The sequence below is a fragment of the Leopardus geoffroyi genome, chromosome C3, assembly GCF_018350155.1.
Source record: "Leopardus geoffroyi isolate Oge1 chromosome C3, O.geoffroyi_Oge1_pat1.0, whole genome shotgun sequence".
Lineage (NCBI taxonomy): Eukaryota > Metazoa > Chordata > Mammalia > Carnivora > Felidae > Leopardus > Leopardus geoffroyi.
Window position 1 is genome coordinate 6379915 of NC_059338.1, and position 23670 is coordinate 6403584.

Here is a 23670-nt window from a genome sequence, read left to right on the forward strand (position 1 = left end):
TTTTTAGGGGATGAGCTGCGTACCTGTGTGTGTATATGTATGCACACACAGGTGTCCTGTGTTAGGATGAGGAAAGGGATGAGAGCTGTTTGTAAAAATTGCAGTGAGGGCCATTGCTAAAGCCCAGGTGTAGGACCTGGCCCAGGATGACCAAGGCGGGGGGGGAGGGGGGGCGCGTGGAAATGAAGGGGTAGATGCAGGAGAAACTACAAAGACAACATCTACTGTGTCCTCTGGGCCAGTCCATGTTTGGGAAGGAGAATCGGAAAAGATGCGGAGTTAAATAGTCTGAACTTGGATCGGATCGTTACAACTCACATGACAAAGCTTTGGATGCCATCCGTTTGCAGGATCCTCTAATACCTGAGCTGCATGAGCTGGAAAGGTGGTTTAAGGTGCCTCCTCTCTGTATCTGGTCCTAAGCTGGTCGCCAGGGGTTAGGCCCTTAGCTGCCCGATGTCCTCGGGTCCCGTGTGGCGTTCTCGACTTCTTAGAGCAGTCCTGATCTCTGTCACTACCTCCGAATTGAAGGAGCACGTTGTCAGGCTGTAGAGACTTGGCACTTGAAGGTCTGTTGAGGCAAAGTGATGAGCACGAGACCGAGGCCGTATGAGCCCCTTGTGACATGCGGGGAAACGCTGAGTGGGATGCTTGCAAGGGCTGTAAAAACACAGCCCCTGGACAGTCGACCATCGCAGCAAAGGGGCAGCCCTTTCTTCCCGCCAGCCTTTTCTTGGGAGTGGAAGTTGCTGAAACATGAGAAGTTCAGACAGGGATTCTGTAAGTCTCTGGTGACAAGTCGGTAATGGGTTCCCGAAGCTAATTAGGTTGTTAGGGGTATTAGCAACTTCCCTTGTGTCCCTAAGGCTTTCTGTTAACACCCACTGCCTGTCCTGCAAGGACTTCTGTCTTCTATGGCCTCTCCCGCCCCCCCCCATGGTACCCATTGGGGGGGGGGGCGTGCGATCCTGAAACGAGCACCATATTTGATTTGCTTCTGATGCATTGCAGGTGCACCACTGATCTTGACCAGATGCATGAAGCCAACACCATTGGGTTCGCCCGGCTCTGCTCCCCCTTACCTTTCCCTGGAAGCCCGTGTCTGACGTGGGGTCCCTAGTGTGACTCTTGCTGCCAGTAACTCTTCTTTGGCCCGGCCCAGCTGCCGCCTGGGTTGTGTTGGTTTTTGCGAAGAGAATGTGCTGCTTGGCTTTGCCCTCTCAGCCTTTCCCTTTCAAGATGCTGCAGATCTCTATGGTACGAGACTCCTTTTTCTTCCGCTGAGGTGATGCAGCCTGCGGCCCGAAGCTCTCTCGGTTCTCGCACACCTGGGATGGACGCATCCTCCCCACGGTCCGCTTGTGGGGCTTACCTCCTCAAATCCTGGTTTCTCCACTGGTCTCCCAGCTTTGCTGCCCTCCCTTGGATTGCTAAGCACCACTTCACATATAATCTGTCGTCTGTGTCCGTAGCATAGGCTCTGTAAGAGGTGGTTGAACTTCTGTATTTTTGGCAGACGGCCTGGCACGTAGTAGCTGCTCCCTAAACACACGTAAGCAGGCGCGGAATTCACAGATTTAGTTCGCCAAGGTTAGGCTGCTCCTTAGCGTCCTTTAGACGTCTGGTGCCTCCTGCCCGTGGTGCATTTCATGATGATTTCCTTTTTCCAGCAGGGCCTTGTACCTGTTTCTCGTGACACACATGTCTGAAGCGCACACTGGAGGCTGCTGACTCCCCTCTTCTTCGGGAGAGGGCTTTGGCACTGGGTGTGCCGTGTGGGAGTGACGTGCCTCTTCAAGAGGGTGTACTCAGGGTCTGGGAGACGGGATGCGGCACGCAAGAGCTCTGGAAGCCTGCAGAGCCAACCCTAGCCTTGGATCAACGGCCTTGACCCTGTCACTTTCATCCCTTTGTACTCTGTCCCCTCGCCCGTAAAATACCAGAGCTGACTCAGAACCTAAATCTTACATGACCCCGGGGGTCCCTTCCCACACAGAACGCTCAGAGGCTCTTGTATTCTTCCCGTTTCTTCTACAGACCATCCCCCCTTTCCTGGTAGTCACATCCCAATTACCTAATGTCCACATCCTGGCAGACGGATCAATCCGAGCAAACAGCCAGAGCACAGCAGGACTGCACGTGGCACTCACCATGTCCCCGGCTGTGGAGGTGCCCGCTCTCTGAGGCGTGGGAGGTGGGAACTTGTGTTCTCTCTTCCCTTAACTGTTCATCAATATGCTGCTCAAGCATAACCACCCTTAAGCAGCATTTACTCGTTACTTGTCTTGTGTCCTCAAACATTTACACCTTTCACTCCTCCTTGGGTGGGGGGGACCCTTTAAGTCATGGTTGTTGGGTTGTCCCTAATGCGGTCAAAAGAGAAGTTTTGAAAACCTGTAGAACCGTACAGGGTCACATTCTGCAGGAAGATGGAAGAAGAAAAAGAAAAAAAAGACTGAGTTCGGTCTTGGGTTTTGCAGAAATTCATGCAGGAAGAGGCCTCCGGGTGCTGACAGCTCTGGGGGCCAGGGCCGTGGCCTTCAAGGGCACAGCCTCGCTGCCCGCTGCTCGGGGGTTAGCCCTCGGTCCTGCTGCTGCGGAAGCCTAGGCCTGTATTACGACAGGGCCTTGCCACCCAGCTGTACCTCAGGATCACGTGAGGCTCTTCAAAGCAGAGATCCTGCTTCCCCAGAGTTTCTTGTTTCATCTTCCTGGGCTGGGGTCTTTCCATCACCGTAACTTTGTTTTATTATTAATTTTTAGTGTGTGTTTATTTTGAGAGGGAGGGAGGGAGGGAGAGGGAGAATCCCAAGTGAGGATTCGCCACTGACCCTGTGAAGCCTGATGCGGAGCTCAGTCCTGCAAACCAGGAGATCATGACCTGAGCCAAAATCGAGTCGGACGCTTAACTGACAGAGCCACCCTGGCACTCCTCTGTCACTGTAATTTTATTTTACTATATGTATAACATATATAAAATAAAGATTTATAATATATAAAAACATATATGTTTATATAGCACTCATATAGTATATATAACCATATATATAATATATGAACATATATAACATGTATATAATATATAAATGTATAATATATACATATAAGTTATATAAACATAAATATATAAATACATATATAAATATATAAATACAAATATATATCATATAAATATATATTGTATATAAAAATATATATTACATATATGTTGTGTGTGTGTATATATATACATATCTATTGTATATGTTGTGTGTGTGTACATATATATATACACACACACAACATATATGATAGAGGCAGAGAGAGCGAATATCCCAAGCAGGCTCCACACTGTCAGTGCAGAGCCGAACGTGGGGCTTGAAAAAAACCGTGAGATCACGACCAGAGCTGAAGTCAGATGCTTAACTGACTGAGCCACCCAGGTGTCCCTCCATCACTGTGATTTTAAAAGCTCCCAGGTGACTGCCGCGTGCAGCCAGGAGAACCGATGTATACGCAGTGAGGCACATGTATGAGCAGACCTAGGTTATTCAGATTGACAAGCTGATTTATTGGACCAGAATGCCTTTTTGTGGGTTTACGATGAGATGCATAATTGAATCAGTGACTGGATATGCCCAGCGCTTGCCTCCTTGCAGGTAAGAGGGTGGGGGTTCAAGGGGCCACCTTCTCCATCAGAAGGCGGGTTGATCTGTTTGATAGCAGACCTAGGGGCTCTGAGGTGTCCACCCACACGGTGGTGAAGCCAGAGTATCCAAGTCTGTAGGCCAAAGTATTTGCCTTTCTGTGTTGTGTGTGACCATGATGAGGGCCGATCAACGCCTCATTCCCTGTCCTGTGACACCATCTTTCTTTCCCTTTATGCATACATACAGTCTGGTAGCTGACATCTTTACTGGGCCTTGGAGATTTCCACCCCCGTCCCCTGCTTTCTTGCCCTTCTCTCTTTGACTCCTGATACATTTTCTGCTTCAGACTTGAATCTGGAATATAAAGAGAGAGCACAAGAATGAATGTGACAGATCTAAACATACTTGTGAGTTCATACTCCTATTCTCTTTTTTTTTAAATTATTTTTTAACGTTTGTTTATTTTTGAGAGAGACAGAGACAGAATGTGAGTGGGTTAGGGGCAGAGAGCGAGGGAGACACAGAATCCGAAGCAGGCTGCAGGCTCTGAACTGTCAGCACAGAGCCCGACGCAGGGCTCGAACCCACGAACTGTGAGATCGTGGCCTGAGCCGAAGTCGGACACTCAACTGACTGAGCCACCCACGTGCCCCACATACTCCTATTTTCAACTACAACTCAAGACTACGAGGTTTCTACTTAACCTCTTCTGTATTTCCTCTGTTCTTTCTGCCACACCACTTTCTGGTTCTCAAGAGCGTAGGGAACGATGGAATGGAGTATCCTGGAATTACTCATTTGCTCTATCCCATAATACCCAGTCTGCCACCTCAGAATAGCAATATTAAGACCAGCATCAGTTGTTATGCTGAAAACATTAAAAAACCTTGTTTTCCTATGCCATCCCTGTCCTCCACCATTGAAGAGAATGGCTGCCCTAGATCACTGTGGTTGGCTGAATAACCTGTGGCCCCTCACGGTGTCCAGGTCCTAATCCCTAGCGCCCATAAATGGCAGGGATTGCAGAGGTGAGGAAGAAGGATGTCGAGAGGGGACGTTATCCTGGATTATCTGGGTGGGCTCCAGATGCCACCAAAGATGTCCTTAGAAGGAGGAAGCAGAGACAGATGATTCACAGAAAGGGAAGAACCATGTGATCCTGGAGACAGAGACCCAGTAATGCAGCCACCAGAAGCTGGCGAGTAAGGAATGGAGTTTTCCTCTAGAACCCTTGGAGAGGGGGACAGCATGCCAGCACCTTGATTGCGGTCAAGTGGAACTGATTTTGGACTTGTGGCCTCCAGACCTATAGCAGAATACGCTTCTGTCATTCTAAGCTACCACATTTGTGATAATTTGTCATCGCAGCCATAGGAAGCGGATACCATTGCATAGTCGTTGCACATTGTAATAGATCCTTTTTTAAAAAAAAAATTTTTTTTTTAATGTTTATTTTTGAGACAGGGAGAGACAGCATGAACGGGGGAGGGTCAGAGAGAGAGGGAGACACAGAATCTGAAACAGGCTCCAGGCTCTGAGCTGTCTGCAGAGAGGCCGACGCGGGCCTCGAACTCACGGACTGCGAGATCGTGACCTGAGCCGAAGTCGGACGCTCAACCGACTGAGCCACCCAGGCGCCCCTGTAATAGACCCTTTTAAGTCTCACTTAGCCTTATTCCTTTATAACTGCTTGGTTAATAGTTTGGATACCTCTATCCATGCGTCTCGTCATTCGGTCCTCTGAAGTTCATTCTCTAGGATCTTGAGGAAAAGCTCATGCATGGGACAATATTCCCAGGTATAGACATGCCTTCTAGTTTTCTTAGAATATGTCTTAATTCTGAGTCTGTGTTCACATAGTATGCTCTTCATAAGTTTTCGATATATATATTTTGGGAGGGGGGGAAGTTTTCATGAATTACTATTCTCAGAATTCTGTTCCCTTGCTTTGGTTTATTTTGTTTTGCAAGATCCCCTCTTATCCCTATATTGGTTCTTCTTTGCCCGTTTTCGGTACTTGCCGCTTTCAAATCCCTTTGATCTTTCTGTGTTTTTCGTTTGCGTATGTTCCTGACTTTCCAGGCCTGTTGTCAGATTTATTTTTTCTTCTTTCTAGTTGAGTTTTCATTTCTAGAATGATTAAAAAAATTTTTTTGATTCTTCCTTGAATTTAGTCACTTTTGAATTTTCATAATTCTAATTTGTTTTCATGTCTTGCATAATTTACAGTATTTTTAGCTCATTTTGAAACGATGTTACATTTTAATGTTTCTTGAATGTCTTTTTGGCGTGTTTTCATTGTCCCACATCTCCAGAGGTATTTTGGTCCTTACTCTTTCTCTTTCAGAACTGCCTATGGAGTTGACTCTGATACTTTCATTAATTTTTATTAGGAACCTGTTTTCCTGAATTAAAAAAAAAAAATGTTTATTTTGAGAGGGAGAATCTTAAGCAAGCTCCACGCTCAGTGTGGAACCCACCGTGGGGCCCGATCCAGCAACTGTGAGATCGTGACCTGAGTCGAAATCAAGAGTTGGACACGTAACCGACTGAGCCATCCAGGCGCCCCTGTTTTCCTTAACTTTTAAGAGGATGGTAAGTCCAGGAGGATTTCTGACTTCACAGTTCCTTTTCCAATTTCATTTAGAACATGTGGTGTCTCTGTTTCCTTCTCTCTCTCTCTCTGAACCTTTTTCTTTCCTTTGTTACCTGTCCCGCTCAATTTCGATTCTGCTCCAGATGGTTTCTCCTCCCTGTGGGATCCAGTCCTGGTGAGTCAATTGAGTGTTTACAGGGGCTGGGCTGCCCCTGCCTTCAGCCCTTGCTGTCGGCCCCTGACAACTGCTGTAGTTCTCCACTTCTGTGGTCTTCAGTGAGTGGTCTTCTGTTGGCCCTGTTGGAGTTGAGTTTTCATCCATGAGGTTTTAATTCTGCTACATAGTTGCTCTGTTTTTAAGGATCACGGAGGGCCCAAAAAATATGGTCACCTTTGCCGCCATTTTCCCCAAACCGGGATGCCATCTTTTTGTTTCCCCTACAATAGGGCACACTGCTGAGATTGTTCAAAGGGGTTTTCCTCCCCACGGAGTAGCCAAAGGTGTAAATATTTGAGGACATAGGACAAGTAACAAATAAATGCTGCTTAAGGGTGGTTATGCTTGAGCAGCATATTGATGAACAGTTAAGGGAAGAGAGAACACAAGTTCCCACCTCCCACGCCTCAGAGAGCGGGCACCTCCACAGCCGGGGACGTGGTGAGTGCCACGTGCAGTCCTGTTGTGTTCTGGCTGGTTGCTCGGATTGATCCGTCTGCCAGGATGTGGACATTAGGTAACTGGAATGTGACTTCACCAGGAAAGGGGGGATGGTCTGTAGAAGAAACGGGAAGAATACAAGAGCCTCTGAGCGTTCGTGTGGGAAGGGACCTCCGGGGTCATGTAAGATTTAGGTTCTGAGTCAGCTCTGGTATTTTACGGGCGAGGGGACAGAGTACAAAGGGATGAAAGTGACAAGGTCAAGGCCGTTGATCCAAGGCTAGGGTTGGCTCTGCAGGCTTCCAGAGCTCTTGTGTGCCGCATCCCATCTCCTAGACCCTGGCCTCCCTGCTGCGGAAAGGGTAAACGGAGTATTGTCAAGTGAAGAGGCCTTTTGTAGAGTAAATTGAAGGGTATTCAATCTCTTGTTTTAAGAAGTTCCGTGTTTCGGTTAGTAGGTTTTCTTAAAATAGAGGCACATATAATTGGGGGTTTGTGTGGAATAATTGAGGGGCAGAGCCGAGGATTTCATCCACGGTATCTCTGCTTTCCTATGGCAGAATCAAGAACAGAACCTGAGGGCCTGACCTCGTCCCACTGAACTTTTCACTCCACCAATGATAAATCTGGTGTTTGTGGACTTTTCCAAGAAAAGGAAATGTTTCTCTGAAAGCTCTGTGCTGTCCATTGCACAATAGTTGACGACTGATGATTTAATGAATTGACATTGATTCATCTCCACAGATTCTCTCCTAATGGTTGACTTGTTTCTTTGGCCAAGGAGATCATAAGTCACATTTGTGTCCCCAGTGCCTGGTATATGATTTCTGTATGTATTATGGGCAGAATCTGGAGAAATAAAACTAGTAGGTGGAAAAAAATACTCAAAATTCCGTGCATTGTTGAGCCCTAAATCCACAGATCCTTAGAAGGTGCAGTAGGGCAAGCCTTCCTGGATGAAATGGTCGAGAGGATTTGAATGCGAGTCCTTCTTCTACACTCCTGGGCACCAGCCCTCACAACTACCGTACTGTCATAGTCACGGTAAATAAGGGATGACCACAGGAAAAGCGTGTTTTGCCATCAGAGAGAAGAAGTGGCTTCTTGGAAAGGCAAGTTCAGTAGCTACTTTTTTTTGTTTTAAACGTTAATTTTGAGATAGCGTGACAACAGGGGAGGGGTAGAAGGAGAAGGAGGGAAAAAAAAATCCTAAGCAGGCTCGGTGCTCAGCGTAGAGTCCCATGCGGGGCTCAATCCCACAACTACGAGATCGTGGCCTGAACTGATACCAGGAGTCAGATGCTTAACCGACTGGACCATCCAGGCACCCCTCTTTACTTAAATTTTTTTTAAAGAATTCTCGGGCACCTGGGTGGCTCATTCAGTTAAGCATCTGACTTCGGCTCAGGTCATGATCTCACAGCTCGTGAGTTTGAGTTCGAGTCCCAAGTCAGGCTCTGTGCTGACACCTCGGAGCCTGGAACCTGCTTCGGATTCTCTCTCTCTCTGCCCCTCTCCCCCACTCATGCTCTCTCTCTCTCTGTCTCTTAAAAATAAACAGTTAAAAAAACTTAAAAAAAAAAAAAAGGGATGCCTGGGTGGCTCAATTGGTTGAGCGTCCAACTTCGGCTCAGGTCATGATCTCGCAGTCTGTGAGTTCAAGCCCTGCGTCGGGCTCTGTGCTGACAGCTCAGAGCCTGGAGCCTGCTTCGGATTCTGTGTCTCCCTCTCTCTCTGCCCCTCCCCTACTCATGCTCTGTCTCAGAAATAAATAAACATTAAAAAAAAATTTAAAGAATTCTCTATATCCAATGTGAGGCTCAAACCTATAGCCCCAAGATCAAGAGTTGCACGTGCCGTTGACTGAGCCAGCCAGGTGCCCCAGCTTCTTCCTCCCTCACCCCGCCTGCTTGCTTCTGCAGTTTCTCAACCTCTTAAATTACTGTATTTGATATGGAGGTCCTTTGTCACTGTTATTTCCTCTTATAGGTTGGAAAAGTAGGTCCTAGCCTCCAAGCGTTTTCCCTCCCTCGGCTAGTGAAAGGCCGTTCCCAGTGGAGCTGGGACGCCAGAGCCCCTGCCATATTGCCTGGCCATCTCTCGGAGCTGGTTCTGAAAAAAAAATATCCCCCAACCTGGCACCCCAGCAGAGGACAAGTGGGAACGTGCTGAGAGTAGAGGATCACGGAAGGTAGTTTCGTGACTGCAACCAGTAAGTACTCGCTGAGTGTTCCGGCAAGTCTGGCACAGCGCTGGGTTTTAGGGCGATGACTTTGAATGAGATCGGACTGCCTGCAAGGGTCGTGTGGTCTAGATGGGGCATCATGCAGAGGCGGCCGATTCTGTGGACTTTTCAGGATTGCCCAGGCAGCAGGCGTGAGTAGTGTTTTTCCACGTGGGGACGCCAGGTACGTGTTAGGCATTTTGTCTCTCCCTCAGGCTCCGTATAGGTTAGTGGTGGAGTTGCTGGGGGCATTCTTGAAAAACGCAGCCGTACCAAACAGCTGGGCAGTACTGACGGGGCCACGATACAACTTCTGTCCTCTAGGACTCGTCTGGGCTGATTGTGACCGGGAAGATGGGCCGTGAAGTTCGTTTCTGCATTCTGGTGATTCTGTGACTGAGAACTCGGCAGGTTAAGTTAAAGTGCTGCTCTGGAGCCTTCCTCAAAGTCTGTTACGTCCTCGTGCGTACCGACCGAGGGACTTCTGCTCGCGGCAGCGTGTTAGTTCAGCTCTCGGCTGAGGGATGGGGCTGAGTTGTTACCCCTAGGGATGGGGAGAAGGCCTTGGCGTACCCTTGCGTCCCCCTGAAAGTGGACTTGTCTCTCTGATGGGGCGGCCCTGACGGTCTCATAAACATGCGTTGAGTCCCTTGGTCCTTCTCCCTCATGCTCGTGATTCCGTTGACGGTACTCTCCCACCGGGACAGCAGCTGGCTTGGCGTGGGGAGGGTGGTCTCTGACCCTTTTGGAGACTCTTGGTCTCATTTAAACGTTGGCGGTGTGTGCTGGGCCAGACTTGGTAAACTCATGCTTGATTTATTCTTCCCCTGGAGCCCACAAAACCCATAAAACAGAGTTAGAGAACCAGTCCCTAATTGTGCTTGTTAGGGCTAACCATAAACGGTCTTGTTGATGGATGGATGGCTTAATATCCACTGAGCACCTGACTTGATTCTGCAGGCATGTCCTGGGCCTGTCCTGAACCTGAACCTGGCCAGAGGCAGACATGGACACGTGGCAGATTCTTGTGTTCTTTGAGGTCATCTGTTCCTTCTTCTTGACTTTTTACCGGTTGAAGCTCCCTTTTGGATAAGTTTGGTGACTTATGCAAGATCACACAGCTATCCGCTTTGTGAAATATCGTTAAGATTGCTGGAGGGAGGTGAATTGATATGCAGCGTGTACTTGTGAGTTGCCTCACACCCATGCTCACACTTGGTTTTCTTAGCCTTAACTTTTTTTTTTTTTTTTTTTTTGGCCAAATATGCTGGATGTGAGCTAGCTTTCAGAATTTGCATTTCCTTCATCACTAGTCAGCATCAGCTCTTCTGTTTCGTCTCTCTTTTTTTTTTTTTCCCCGCGTGAGGTGTATGCTCCTATCTCTTGTCTGTTTTTCAGCGGAGTCTTCAGAGTTTGCCTTCTTGACTTGTAGAAGTTTTATCTGCATGCTGAGCTCGGTTATGCGTATTACAACTCTCTTTTCCTACGCTGGCTTGTCATTTCACCATCCTTGTGGTATCTTTTGATGCATGAAAGATTTATGTTTTAATATAAAATGTATTGATCTTTTCCTTTTCACATATGCTTTGTCTTTTAAAAAAATTCTCTGTACTCGGAGATCATAATGGTGCCATTCTATAGCTTTAAGTTTTATAAGCTTTGCCTTTCACATTTAGCTCTAGAATTTATTTTTATGCATGGCTTGAAATAGGAGTCTAATTTTATTTTTTCCTCCATGTAGATAACCAGTTTCCCTGGCACCGTGTTAGTCGGTCTATTCACTACTTTTGCTCCACCGCTGCTGTCCTATATCAAGTGTCTGTAAAATGTAGAGGTTGGTTTCAAGGCTTCCTGCTCTGTTTTCCCGGTCTCTTTGTCTCTCCTTCCTTTAGAACATTTATTATTATTTTTAATGTTTATTTTGAGGGAGAGCAAAAGTGCAAGTAGGGGAGGGGCAGAGAAAGGGGGAGAGAGAATTCTAAGCAGGCTCCACCCCACGACCCTGGGATCATGACCTGAGCCTAAATCCCGAGTCGGTTACCTAATCGACTGAGCTACCCAGATGCCCCGGAACATCTATTTTAATTATAAGTCTTGTCATTCGGTAGGATGATTCCCAACCTTATGGTCTTGATAATTCGTGGGACTTTGCTCTTTCAATAGAGTTTTAGAATTAGTTGAGTAAATTCTTTTTTTTTTTTTTTTTTTTAATTTTTTTTTTTCAACGTGTATTTATTTTTGGGACAGAGAGAGACAGAGCATGAACGGGGGAGGGGCAGAGAGAGAGGGAGACACAGAATCGGAAACAGGCTCCAGGCTCCGAGCCATCAGCCCAGAGCCCGACGCGGGGCTCGAACTCACGGACCGCGAGATCGTGACCTGGCTGAAGTCGGACGCTTCACCGACTGCGCCACCCAGGCGCCCCAGTTGAGTAAATTCTTTAAAAATCTCAACCCCCCAAAAAACAAATCAGGGGTGTGCTCGTTCAGTCCGTACACAGCAGATGACTCTTGATCTTGGGGGCATGAGTTCAAGCCCCACGTTGGGCATAGAGCTTACTTAAGACAAAAAGACATGCCAGCAGGGGATCCTGGGTGGCTCAGTGGGTTAAGCATCCGACCCGCTCAGGTCACGATCTCGCAGTTCGTGAGTTCAAGTCCTGCGTCCGGCTCTATGCTGACAGCTCAGAGCCTGGAGTCTGCTTGCGATTTCTGTGTCTCCCTCTCTCTCTCTGCCCATCCCCAGCTCTGTCTTGGTCTCTCTCAAAAATAAATAAATGTTAAAAAAAAAAAATACCAGTAAAGGAAACACTGATGTAAAGATCCTTATTTTAATCACAATTAAACTGAGCTTCTAGAATAATTTTGGCGATTACGGACATCCTTATGATAGTCTTCCAGTTCATGAATATGGCATATCTCTTTCTTTAGATCTTCATTAATGTCTTTTAATAAAATTGTATAGTTTTTGAATTTTTCATCTGCCTTTTGTTGAATTGACTTGTAGTGCCTTATAGTTTTCGTTGCTACAATAAAAGGTATCTTTTTGAAACTTTTCTCACTGGGGGCTGGTATTCTGCGCTTGTCTTTCATGGCTCTTTTTCACGGGTGGGCCATCCTAAATGCTTCCCGTCTCCCCAGTGGCAGAGGTCTCTGTTCTTAGGCTGGTCAACAATAGACCTTTGGGGGCACCTGGGTGGCTCAGTCCACTAAGCGTCCGATTCTTGATTGCGGCTCAGATCATGATCCCAGGGTGGTGGGATCGAGCCCGCGTTGGGCTCTGTGCTGAGCATGAAGCCTGCTTGGGATCCTGTCTCCCTCTCTCCCCTGCCCCTCTCCCCTAGCCCTGCCCCTGTCTCTACCCCTGCCCCTCTCCCCTGCTCATGCCGTGCATGTGCACTGTCTCTTAAAACAAAGAAACAAAACACCGGGGCGCCCAGTGGCTCATTCTGGAATAGCCGACCATGACCCACCCGCCCTTCCCTGGAGCAGCACTGTGAGGATTAACTATGGTGGCTCCACATGATGGAGAACATGAAGCTGAAGAAAGGAATCCAGGGCGTATCTGTAATGCAGCCATCTCTCAGATCTATTGAGCAAAAGGGCAAGGTAATTTATCTGAAACGAGAGAGAGTATGTATTTATTTACATTAAAAAAAAAAAAATGGTGGGGGCTCCCGGCTGGCTCCGTCAGTGGAGCGTGCGACTCGATCACGGGGTTGTAAGTTTGAGCCCCATGTTGGGTGTACTGATAACTTAAAATGTTGGGGTGCCTGGGGGGCTCAGTCGGTTGAGCGTCCGACTTCAGCTCAAGTCACGATCTCACAGTTTGGGAGTCCGAGCCCCGTGTCAGGCTCTGTGTTGTGACAGCTCAGAGCCTGGAGCCTGCTTCACGTTGTGCGTGTCTCCCTCTCTCTCTGCCCCTCCCCTGCTTATGCTGGCTCACGCGTGCTCTCTCTCTCTCTCTCAATAAATAAATATAAAAAAAACCTTTAATTATCGTTTAATTTTTTTTTAAATCTCTTAGGAGAAAAGAAACAGCCTGGAGGGAAAAGGAATAAAACTTTGTCTTCTCTCAAGATTCCTTGCTAGTTTGAAGTTGGAATTGTGTAAATTCTTAACATGCTTTTCTGTTTAAATTTAAAAATGAAGCAATCCCTGAGAAAACCAAGTGAATCTCGCTGCGTCGAGCTAGTTGGCATAACCTGCAGAGAGAAAGCGAGGAACCCTGCCAACTGGCTATAAAACACAGTGATTTGATTGTGCATTGTTGGTGGTGCATACCATAAAGATACCAGACGTGCAGAAAATAGACTTTTGTAGACTTTTTTTTTAATATCACTGGTGATGGTGGTGTTGGTGGTGGTGTTCTGAGATCCTTTATATTTGTGGTGGGATAGAGAGAACAATTACGTTGGTGGGAAGAAAACACTAACGTACGAACAATGAGGTCAAGTAAAATCCCTACCGTCCTGATTTTGAATTGGATGTGAAGTATGAACTCATGAAGCATTTCATTATTAAAATATGTTCTAGCCTTGTCCACTGGCAAGGCCAAGAAACCAGGACAGTGAGCATTCTTGGTGTCCAGATCATGATTGCCAAATACCATTTTCTATTAAAAGGGATCAGGGCTCTTTGGAGAAATGGCTGCTTTCAAATCTGGGGACGCCTGGGTGGCTCAGTCGGTTGAGCGTCCGACTTCGGCTCAGGTCATGATCTCGCGGTTTGTGGGTTCGAGCCCGCATCGGGCTCTGTGCTGACAGCTTGGAGCCTGGAGCCCGCTTTGGGTTCTGGGTCTCCCTCTCTTTCTGCCCCTCCCCTGCTCACGGTCTGTCTCTCAAAAATAAATAAATGTAAAAAAAGAAAACCAAAAAATTAAAAAAGACCCAGGAACCAACTTGAAGAGGCTCCCATTGGCCCAAGAGAGCACACCTGGAGCATCATTAGGGATGATACTGCAGTAGATTGAAACCTATCACACGGGACTAAATACCGGAGTTTATAATGATAAGGATGAACATCCATCACTTTTGTAGGATGCTTTGAAATTAGCTCATTGTTTTGAAAACTGGAAAAGTAATGAACACAAACATTTTATAAATGGTGCTTTAGGATGACCAGAGAGCTGGTGTAGGGAAGAGGGGAGTTTCTCTGTACAGAAGTATAGCTAAGAAATGAAGGAATGATGAAATCATTACTATTTTATTATACTTGGTAAACTCTGTGATCCAGGTAGTGATCAGCAGTGCCAGACAACATTAGAGGGGACATAACCAAGGACGCCAGGGTGGCTCAGTCGGTTAAGCATCTGACTTTGGCCCAGGTCATGATCTCACAGTTTGTGAGTTCGAGCCGCGCATCGGGCTCTGTGCTGACAGTTTGGAGCCTGGAGCCTGCTTCGGATTCTGTGTCTCCCCTTCTTTCTTCCGCTCCCCTGCTCATGCTCTGTCGCTCTCTCTCTCTCTCAAAAATAAACATTAAAAAAAATTTAAAAAAATAAAATAAAGGGCTTGGGGCACCTGGGTGGCTCAGTCGTCTGAGTGTCTGACTTTGGCTCAGGTCATGATCTTGCGGTCTGTGAGTTTGAGCCCTGCATCGGGCTCTGTGCTGACAGCTCAGAGCCTGGAGCCTGCTTCGCATTCTGTGTCTCCCTCTCTCTCTCTGCCTCTCCCCCGCTCATGCTTTGTCTCTCTGTGTGTCAAAAATAAACAAACATTAAAAAAAATTAAAAATGATAAAGGGTTAAAGAGGAAGCAGGTGGGTATGGATGAAACCAGAGTGGCCCTGAGCTGGGGGTGACCGAAGCTGGTGAAGAGTTCCTGGGAGTTCGTTCATTTGTGCTCTCGCTCTACTTTTGTGTTTTCGATGGTAAAGCCTTCAACAAAAGAAGAATTCGCATAAATGTGGCTCCGAGGAGGTGAATTTCTGAAAAGTGTTGTCAAATGAGAAGTCTCTATTAAACTTGATTTTCCTATCCTCGTACATGAGAGGGATGGTCCTGGAGGGACTGGAGTTTGTTCTGGTTTTGATTCAGTGGTTTAGCCTCCCACCAAGACCCCGAGGCCCATGATTGCTGAGGGAGCAACCCAAGTTCGCTCCCTGGAACACCATTCGTCACATGGCTTGCCGGTGTGGATGATGATGCTCTTGTAATCTGGCTCTGTCTTCTCTCCTCACCACCTCCAGCCAAAGAGGCTATAGTCTCTTTGATGGAAAAGGGGCCCGTTGCTCTGTTTGCAAATATTTAAGGGCCTTTGAAACGCTAGGCACCTAGAGATGGTCTGTGACCTCCCAGCATCACTTGGCCGGTTATGGGATAGCTGGGATTCGAACCTGAGTCTCTGGACCTCCACTGCCCTGTACTCGATGCTTTCCTCTTCTCTGAGAAGCTAACTGCTACCTGATGTTTCCCCAGGTGATGAGGGGTGACTGCATTCTTTGAGCCTGTGCTGTGCTGTTTAGAGCGAGGTTTTGCCCTGAATAATTCACACACCACTGTGCTTGTCCGAGTGTACGTTCACTAGCCAGATAACTCTTTTTTTTTTTTTTAAACGTTTATTTATTTTTGAGACAGAGACAGAGCATGAACGGGGGAGGGGCAGAGAGAGAGGGAGACACAGAATCGGAAGCAGGCTCCAGGCTCCGAGCCATCAGCCCAGACCCCGACGCGGGGCTCGAACTCACGGACCGCGAGATTGTGACCTGAGTCGAAGTCGGACGCTTAACCGACTGAGCTACCCAGGCGCCCCTAGCCAGATAACTCTTAACCTGCCCAGGGAAGTGAGCGCTGCCTCCCAGGGTGTGAGGAATGTTAAACTGGGGACGAGAACATTTTTAATATTGCTAATACTCATAAATATCGTGCCTTCGCGTTTAGAAAGTGCTTCATGTAACTCTACCATCTCGTTTGTTCTTTGCACCTGCTGTTATCGGTGATGGAATGCCTTGTCAAGTTGGAGACTCCAGTCAGGGTCTTCTGACCATGCCAGTGCCGCTTTGTCGCGCTGCCTCCTTCTTTTAGCAGAAGTTGAAAATGGTAACAGATGCTATCTTGAGGTGCCAATGGCCTGTCATTATTACGGCGTAGGCTACTGCTGTCACCGCCACCGCCACCAGCTTTATCAAATGAGTCAAGGTTACCACTAATGTCCTCTCACGACTTAGTGTCTGTTAGGCATGTTTAGAAGCTGGAGTCCTGATACTTAAAAATCCTAAAACTTAATTTTCATCCACACCCCGTGGCATACATCTTGAAACCTTACCAGCTGTGCGATCTTGGATAAGGTGACTTTCTCGAGGTCACGGCACTAATAAAGAGCCGGGCTGGCGTTTGAACCCAGGCGGGTCTGATCCCAGGGCCTGCTGTCTCCCCATTAAATCATTCACTGACATTCATTCAATTAACAGATTTTTTTACCCCCCCCCCCCCCAACATCCGCTCTATGCTGAGTACTTTCCAGGCACTGGAGATGTAGTTGTGAACGAGACAGACTCGTTCTCCCGTCTTTAAACCACTTACAACTTGTGGGGTGAGACAGAGTAAGCAAGATATTTTTAGGCGATGATGAGTGGTTTGAAGGAAGTGAAACTGGGTAACGTGACACAGAATGTCTTGAGCATATGACTGGGTTGCTGCTGTAGGCTGGTCAGGGGGCTTCTCTGAGGTTAGCCAGGACTCGAGCGTTTTGGTCAAAAGGCGCGAGTGACCACTAAAGGTCGTGGAGCGGGAACTTGCCTGGTGGGTCTGCGGGAGAGAACAGAGAGTGTGCGGGAGAGAACGTGGGAGCCACTGGAGAAGAGGGGTTGCTCAGAGTAGCGGGTCTAGATTGGCAGTGAACTTCCCACATTCCCTGTCCTTGGTCTCTGGTGACCCAGGCGTGACCGGCGCCGCGTCTGCTGACTGCCTCTGACCGTGGCGCTCGTTGACCTGCGACAGGTCTCATTTTTTGGAAGAGACAAGATCCCTCCCGGAGAACTGGTCTACCTCTTCAAGAGTCCTGGCGCTCTCGTCTCAAGACCAGTAGGACAGGTCCAAGATGCAGAGACCCAAAATGTGTGAAAACGATCCCAGGGTCTTAAATGGCATCGGGAGGAAGTAACGTCAACGGCGTGACTTGGTTGCCGGAAAAGTTGCTGCGGTCGGAGGCTTTCTCGACGGATGATGTCAGCAGGGGTAGATGTCTGCCAAATGTAAGGAGCGCGGTCCCAGCCAAAAATGGAAGAGGCTTCTTCGGAAGCTGCTGCATTCCCTCGGTTGATGCGGAGCTCCGAGACGGCCCCTCGTGCGGAGTGTTTCGAGATGACTCAGGCGCGGCTGGGGGCAGGGGAGGAGGTGGCCTGGGGGGATCGCTGTGGGCCTTCCACGCCGCAGTAGTCCCCGCAGCCTCGTTACCGTTACCGGGGTGGAGGTCAATGGCAATGAGAGTTAGTAGCAATTTACGGGAGACGCGTTTTGTTGCCGGCTGCCTCGCGCTGGAGGCCGGGGCTCCCTCCCCTTGCACGACTACACCAGGCCCCTGGTTTCCTCTGGGATCCCTATTATTTTTAGTGGTGTTTGGTGCAGTTCTAGATTTTCCAGCTCACCGCCACCATCTGTCTGTAGTCACACTTCTCGGAGCTGCCTCCTTGTCACCAGCCTGCCTGCCTTTCTGACGGGCTAGGAACTGGTTGCGTCTCTGTCCTTGCTGTGCTTTAAAGTTTGCACTTGGCACGGTCCACCGAGGGACCTCACGGCATCTGCGGAAGCTGGCGAAAGCCTTGGAGCCGGGGCTTGCGTTGTCCTCTCGGGGTAAGAGCATCCCGGTTCCTAGTATGCTGAGCTTGCAAGGCGGCTCTGGGTTCCAGTTCCTTTGTCACTGGGTTTTGTCGGTTTTTTCTCTGAACAAGTTGGCGAGATCAGACCTGTGGCTCTCGGGAGGGCCCGTCCAGCTCTTGGGTCAGTCGGAAACTTTCTGGGCCCGTGCTCTGCACCGTCGGGAACATAATTGGACTCTCGGGTCCTGACTTGTCAGAGCTCGCCACCCAGGATGGTCTGACACGTGCACAACTTTTAAAGACGGACACCCGACAGGTGGCTGGCCGGTTTTGTCCATGGCATGATGAAGCTGTCACTTCTCAGAAAAGGATGTGTGTGTCTGCTTGGGTTTTCACTGCTTCGGTTACGTTGTTTCCCCTAAGAACTCCCTCAAATACAGGCGTGCGTGTATCGTGTGCTGCGTATGTGAGCTCCGTGAGCACGTCCAGGACAAAACAGCCGCTTTTTACATAGAGTATTTATGTTCTTCCTAACAACTCTGCAGGGCGAGCTGCTCTGATCTCCAGCGAAGAGATGCTCGCGTTCAGAGAGAGGAAGTAGCCTTCCGAAGGTGACGTGGCCCCTCCCTTGTGTCTCACTTGAGTGCTGGTGGCTTTTTCCGCTGTCTGGACAGCGTGTCCTGCTGGGGGTGTCCGGTTGGGAGGTGGGGGGCATGGGGGTCCCTGAAGAAGGCAGGTTGCGACAGGATCACAAGTATGCGTTCCGGGTGCCCGGAAATGGGGGCGAGAGGGAGTTGTTGCCTCTCCTGTCCGTGGCCTTGGTGGGGGGGGAGGGAGGGAGCTGGAGGCTGGCAGCAGGTAGGGTGTGGGTAGTCTTGGTTCCTGTTGGAACCAAGGGTTGTCGCAGCAGGACGGAGGCAGTCTGCGGCTTAGCTCTCGGGACGTCTATGACTCAAGCGTCCAAAGGCGTGTCGGGTGGCCCCGTGGAGTCCTGTCGTCCCCACGGTGGAACGTGCTTGGGGCTGAGGCTGCCAAGGCGTCTCCTCCCTCCTGCCCATCCTCCCCGCCGTGGAGAGGCAGCCACAGTAGAGCTCCTGCCTCTGGTTGCTCTCGTGTGCCCTTCCAAGGCGGGAGAGTTACAAATCTGTTTTATTTTCTTACTTTTATTCTTTGACTTATTTTGATTTATTCTGAAGGCAATGCTGTCACAGGCAGCTTGAAAACCTAGAGCTTATGCAGAAAAACATAAGTCAGTGGGAGAATGTTTCAAGTGGTGGGGTGGCAAATGGGGTTTCCTCGACCCCTCTGTAATCTCAGTTTATGTGCCAGACGTTGAGGCACTTCAGGCAGTACTTAGTATGAATGGAAAGAACTTCCACCTTAACCCCCCCACCCCCGGGCTGGAAGAGGCCACGTTTGCTCTCCTGCGGGGCAAGATCACCCCGCTTTGCAGGAGTATCAGCCAGGGTTCAACCCGAGAAATGGGCCGGTTGGAAAGGCGTGTGAAAAGCTTTACTGTAAGGGGCAGGTGGGCACGTCCCACACGCACAGGGTCGGCTCCGAGGCTGGAGCTCTTGGGCACGGGTGGCAGCTGTCCTCCTAAGGCCTTTCAACTGCTTGCATCAGGCTCATCCGGATGATCTAGAGTAACCTCCTTAAGGAGGATTGCAGACCTTAATCACATCTCCAGGACACTTTCACAGCAATGCCTAGATGAGTGTTGGGTAGAGTGACTGGGGGCTGTATCTTAGCCAAGAAGCTGTGAAAAAAGAAACAAAAAAAAAAAAAAAACAATCATTTGGTCAAGTATCCTGTTTGAAAATTAATTTGGAAAATTGGGTGCATCATTTGCCTTGCTAGCCCAACCCCTCCTCCTGCAGCCCTCCCTGATTTACCAGCTCTAATGTGAATCCTACTGGTCTCACCTGGACCTGTGTGCTCAGAATGTTGTGTCCTATTTGGACTTGGTTATATTTTTTCTTTTCTTTTCTTTTCTTTTCTTTTCTTTTCTTTTCTTTTCTTTTCTTTTCTTTTCTTTTCTTTTCTTTTCTTTCCTCCTAAGTTTGTTTATTTTGAGAGAGAGAGAGAGAGCAGGGAGGGACAGAGAGAGGAAGACAGAGAATCCCAAGCAGGCTCCACACTGTCAGTGAGGAGCCGGATGTGGGGCTCGAAGTCATGAACCGTGAGATCATGACCTGAGTCAGACGCTCAACTGACTGAGCCACCCAGGCGCCCATCATACTTTTTCCGAAGTATGCTTAAGCCTTGTGTGTCTGTGGCATTTCCCCGTGACTAAGTTGGGAGCTCTTGCCAGGGTGGGTGGAGGCTTCTGTCGTGTTCGTCTGTGTCTGGTCTGAACCCATGCCACAGTGCCCTGAGAGGCTTCTCCGTGACTGAAACTGAGGACCCTTCTGCAGGTCCCAGAACGGCCGAGATTCTTGCTCTGTCTCCCTTTGGAAGAAAAAGCAATTTGTTTTGTTTGCTTTTGTTCACGCGACAGATATTTTCAAGTGTCCCCTATGAGCTGGGGATTTTTCTATGTACCGGAGATCTAGCGACGAACAAGACCAACATGATCCTTGCTCCTTTGGAGCTTTACAAACTGGCCTGGGTGTTGGGGATGTGGGAAGAGGGAGAATAACAAACAGCCATACAAACGAAACACAGGCCGATGTCAGATGGTGCTGAGTGCGTTGAGGACGTACATACAGCAGGTTGCTGGGACTAAACCTGGTCCCTTTCTGAGTTCAAATAATGACTTTCTAGTTGTGTGATTGGGACAGATTCCTTTATCTCTGTGAGCCTCCGTTCTGTCTACGATAAGAATCTCAGGTGTTGGGAGCCTGGGCGGCCTCGGGGAGAGGTGACTGTTGTAGGTTTTGGAGAAGAGGCCCAAGGAAGATGAATTATCTAGGAGTTCTTTGGGATGGTAGGAGCTTTGCTTCTCAGGGTGTGGTTTGCAGAGCTGGCCTCTACGTCCCTGGAGATCTTGCTAGAAACACAGACTCTCAGGCCCTGTCCGGGACCCACGGAGTCAAGTCTGCATCTTATCAAGACCCCCGGGCGACTTGTGCACAGACTCCAGTTTGAGACCCACGGAGCGGAGAGGCTGAGGGTGCTTCAGAGGCTGATAGAGCAACTCGTAGAAATCCTTGGATTCGGGAGGGAAACGGGGAGGAAAGAAAGCACGCAGAGGGTCCGTTTTCCCAGTTGTGTCCTGAGTGAGGTCCGTCCGTGAAGAATGGACTGGTAGGAAACTGCCTTATTCCCGGGATTGCCAGTTGGTTACATCATCACAGGAGGCAAATAGTGGGCATTTGCTCTGGTGGCCGGGCGTCGGATACGCAAAGTGGGCGGCTGTGCGGAGAGGATCCAGAAGCTGGAAGTGGCTTTTATCCAAAGGCTGTTCAGGCCGCCGTGGCTGGGTGTACCCTGTTCCTCGGCTTCAGGGGTGCTTCCCTTTGAGATCTTGCAGCCTTCCGCAAGCAGCCCCAGCTTCCAGCGTGCGGCCTGCTGACATAGCCACCGTCCCCTTCTCCGGAGGCTGGGTGAGGGCTCACCTCCATGTGCGGGCTCCCGTGTCACTATCTCCCACTGTAGTTGTGACTCTCGGACTGTAGTGTGCTGATCGCCTTGGAGGTTGACCGCTTTTTGATGCCTTGTGGGAGTTGACTGCATCATCTGTCCGAGTTTCCGGAATAGGCTGCGGCCCAGTGAATTTGCGTCAACAGCTAACCCTGACCCATGGGATGTCTGTTCTCATGTGCCGTGTCCCTGAGAGGGCAAACCTTTCTCCCTTGGGCATTGTTGAGGCCTGTATTTCTGCCAGCTACAGCTTAGAAAGTTCTTGGGTGGGCTGGTAGCTTAATAAGATCGATCAATTCATAGTATTTTCACCTTGAAATCCATTCTAGTTAGTGGCGACTAGAAGCTGTAGGGGTTTCTTTAAACAATATTTGTGTCTTGGGGCATCTCACTGGCTCAGTCGGTTGAGTGTCTGACTTCGGCTCAGGTCACGATCTCACGGTTTGTGGGTTCGAGCCCCGCGTGGGGCTCTGTGCTGACAGCTCAGAGCCTGGAGCCTGCTTCGGATTCTGTGTCTCCCTCTGTCTCTCTCTCTGACCCTCCTCTGCTTGTGCTCTGTTTCTCTCTCTGTCTCTCTTCAAAAATAAATAAAAGCATTAAAAAAAAGAATTTGTGTCCCAGAGGTGACAGGTGGGAAAAAGTCAACCAGGCAGGCAGAGGGCAGGCATAGTTTGTGATTTGACCACGTTAGCATTCTGATTTGTTGACTTGGTTGCTGATCCGGGACAGGTGGGTGTCTCAGAAGTTGCCATGTGTGATGTGAAGACCCCTTCACCCCCTTGCCACCCTTCTCGCCGCCCCCCCACCCCCAGCATCTTCTTTAACAACTAAGAGCTTCATCAGAGGGCTGTCTTGATGTTCCCACATAGACCCGTAGTTTCTTTGCGGGTTAAGCGTGTATTTCATCAGCTTTGGAAACGAGGGGCAGCCTTCGTTCCAGTGCCTGCATCACAGTGAAACCCATTTCATTTTTAAGTTTCTCGAGCTCTCCTGCAGCTTCTTGCCGATCTATAGACCACAGCGCCAGGGAGGAGGACAGGCGTTGAAAGTGCCCGTGTGGCCAGCATTAATCCATTGTGGGGGCATTATCTAATCAGAAAATGCTGGCTTCGGTTTCCCGGGGATAGGAGCTCATTTTGTGCATTTTGCTCTGTTTGCATCGGCTGTCTCTCCAGATACTGCCCTTCTCCACACATGGCTCCCGTCTTTATCAGATCGGTCTCGGCCAGTAGCGACGAGATGCATGTGTGGACTTACTTGCTCCTGTTTAAACGGATCGCAGCCCGTGTCTGATGCTTCAGTGCCAACTTCTTGGTAGCTATTTTTTTTTTTTTTTAACTGATGAATTCTTGCCAGGTAATTCATCATGAGATTTCTCCTTCTCTAGACACGGGGGTATGAACTCATGCAACCTAGTACTCTCATCTTTCTTGTTTGAGGGGAAGGGAAGGGAACATGGGAAAGCCCACGGACACATCGTGGGCCCTGGCAGCTCAGGACCCCGAGCCCCACGGAGCCCTAGTCGCCCTCCAGGTCAGGACTGCTGGCCTCCTCCCTCCTGGCCTTTCAGACAGGTCGTCGAACCCATCGGTGAACAATGTGCCCTTGTGCTCCTGGAATAAAAAGAGGGGCTGGTGTCCCGAATGCACCTTGTCGGGCCGCTACGGGGAGACCCCTGTAGGCTCTCCCAGGACAGCTGCTGGGGCTGCACCCTTCCCGCCCTCTGGGAAGGTCCTGTGCAGATAAAGCTGCCTGGCACGTATGTGCATACACGTGTATGTGCGCTTGTACATGTGAACACAGGAGGCGTTTTCACAGCCTCCTGGGAGCCTGAGACCCATCCGAGAGGGGACGCTTTCTCGCCAGACATGAGTCCGTGAACGTTGTTCTGCCTTCCAGGCCCTGGCACATCCTAGGGTCCCTCTTCCCAGTGGTGTTAGGAGAAGATAGAGATCAAAAGAATGAGCTATTTCATCAATGACAGTTGCTTGCTTAGTGGGCACTGTGCCTAGCTGATATTCCGTCAACTCTTCATTTAAAAAAAAACCCCAAAAACCCAAACCGTCCTTGGCCTCCAGTGTTTCCTGCGTGATTGATCAGTATTTGTAGAGCCCTTCTGTGTAACCACTGGTTTCTGAGGAGTCACTCGATATTTTTGGATTTGCTCCCTACGTCCTGAACACGCGCTGTGTATCCAGGGCTGTGCGAGAGGTGGGGGCGAG

General features: G+C 49.1%; 1 protein-coding gene across 5 annotated transcripts in view; it reads left to right on the top strand.

Moving 5' to 3' along the window:
• The window catches only part of LOC123586948 (carboxyl-terminal PDZ ligand of neuronal nitric oxide synthase protein), a 284322-nt gene that overhangs the window by 15441 nt on the left and 245211 nt on the right, over positions 1-23670 (top strand). Inside the window, exon 1 of one of the 5 annotated variants that reach the window (XM_045456598.1) lies at positions 17877-17897. The exons of the other annotated variants lie outside the window; for them this stretch is intronic. The gene's annotated coding sequence lies outside the window, so the exon portion shown is untranslated. Of the gene's footprint in view, positions 1-17876; positions 17898-23670 lie in introns of those variants that run through there. 5 annotated transcript variants of the gene reach the window in all.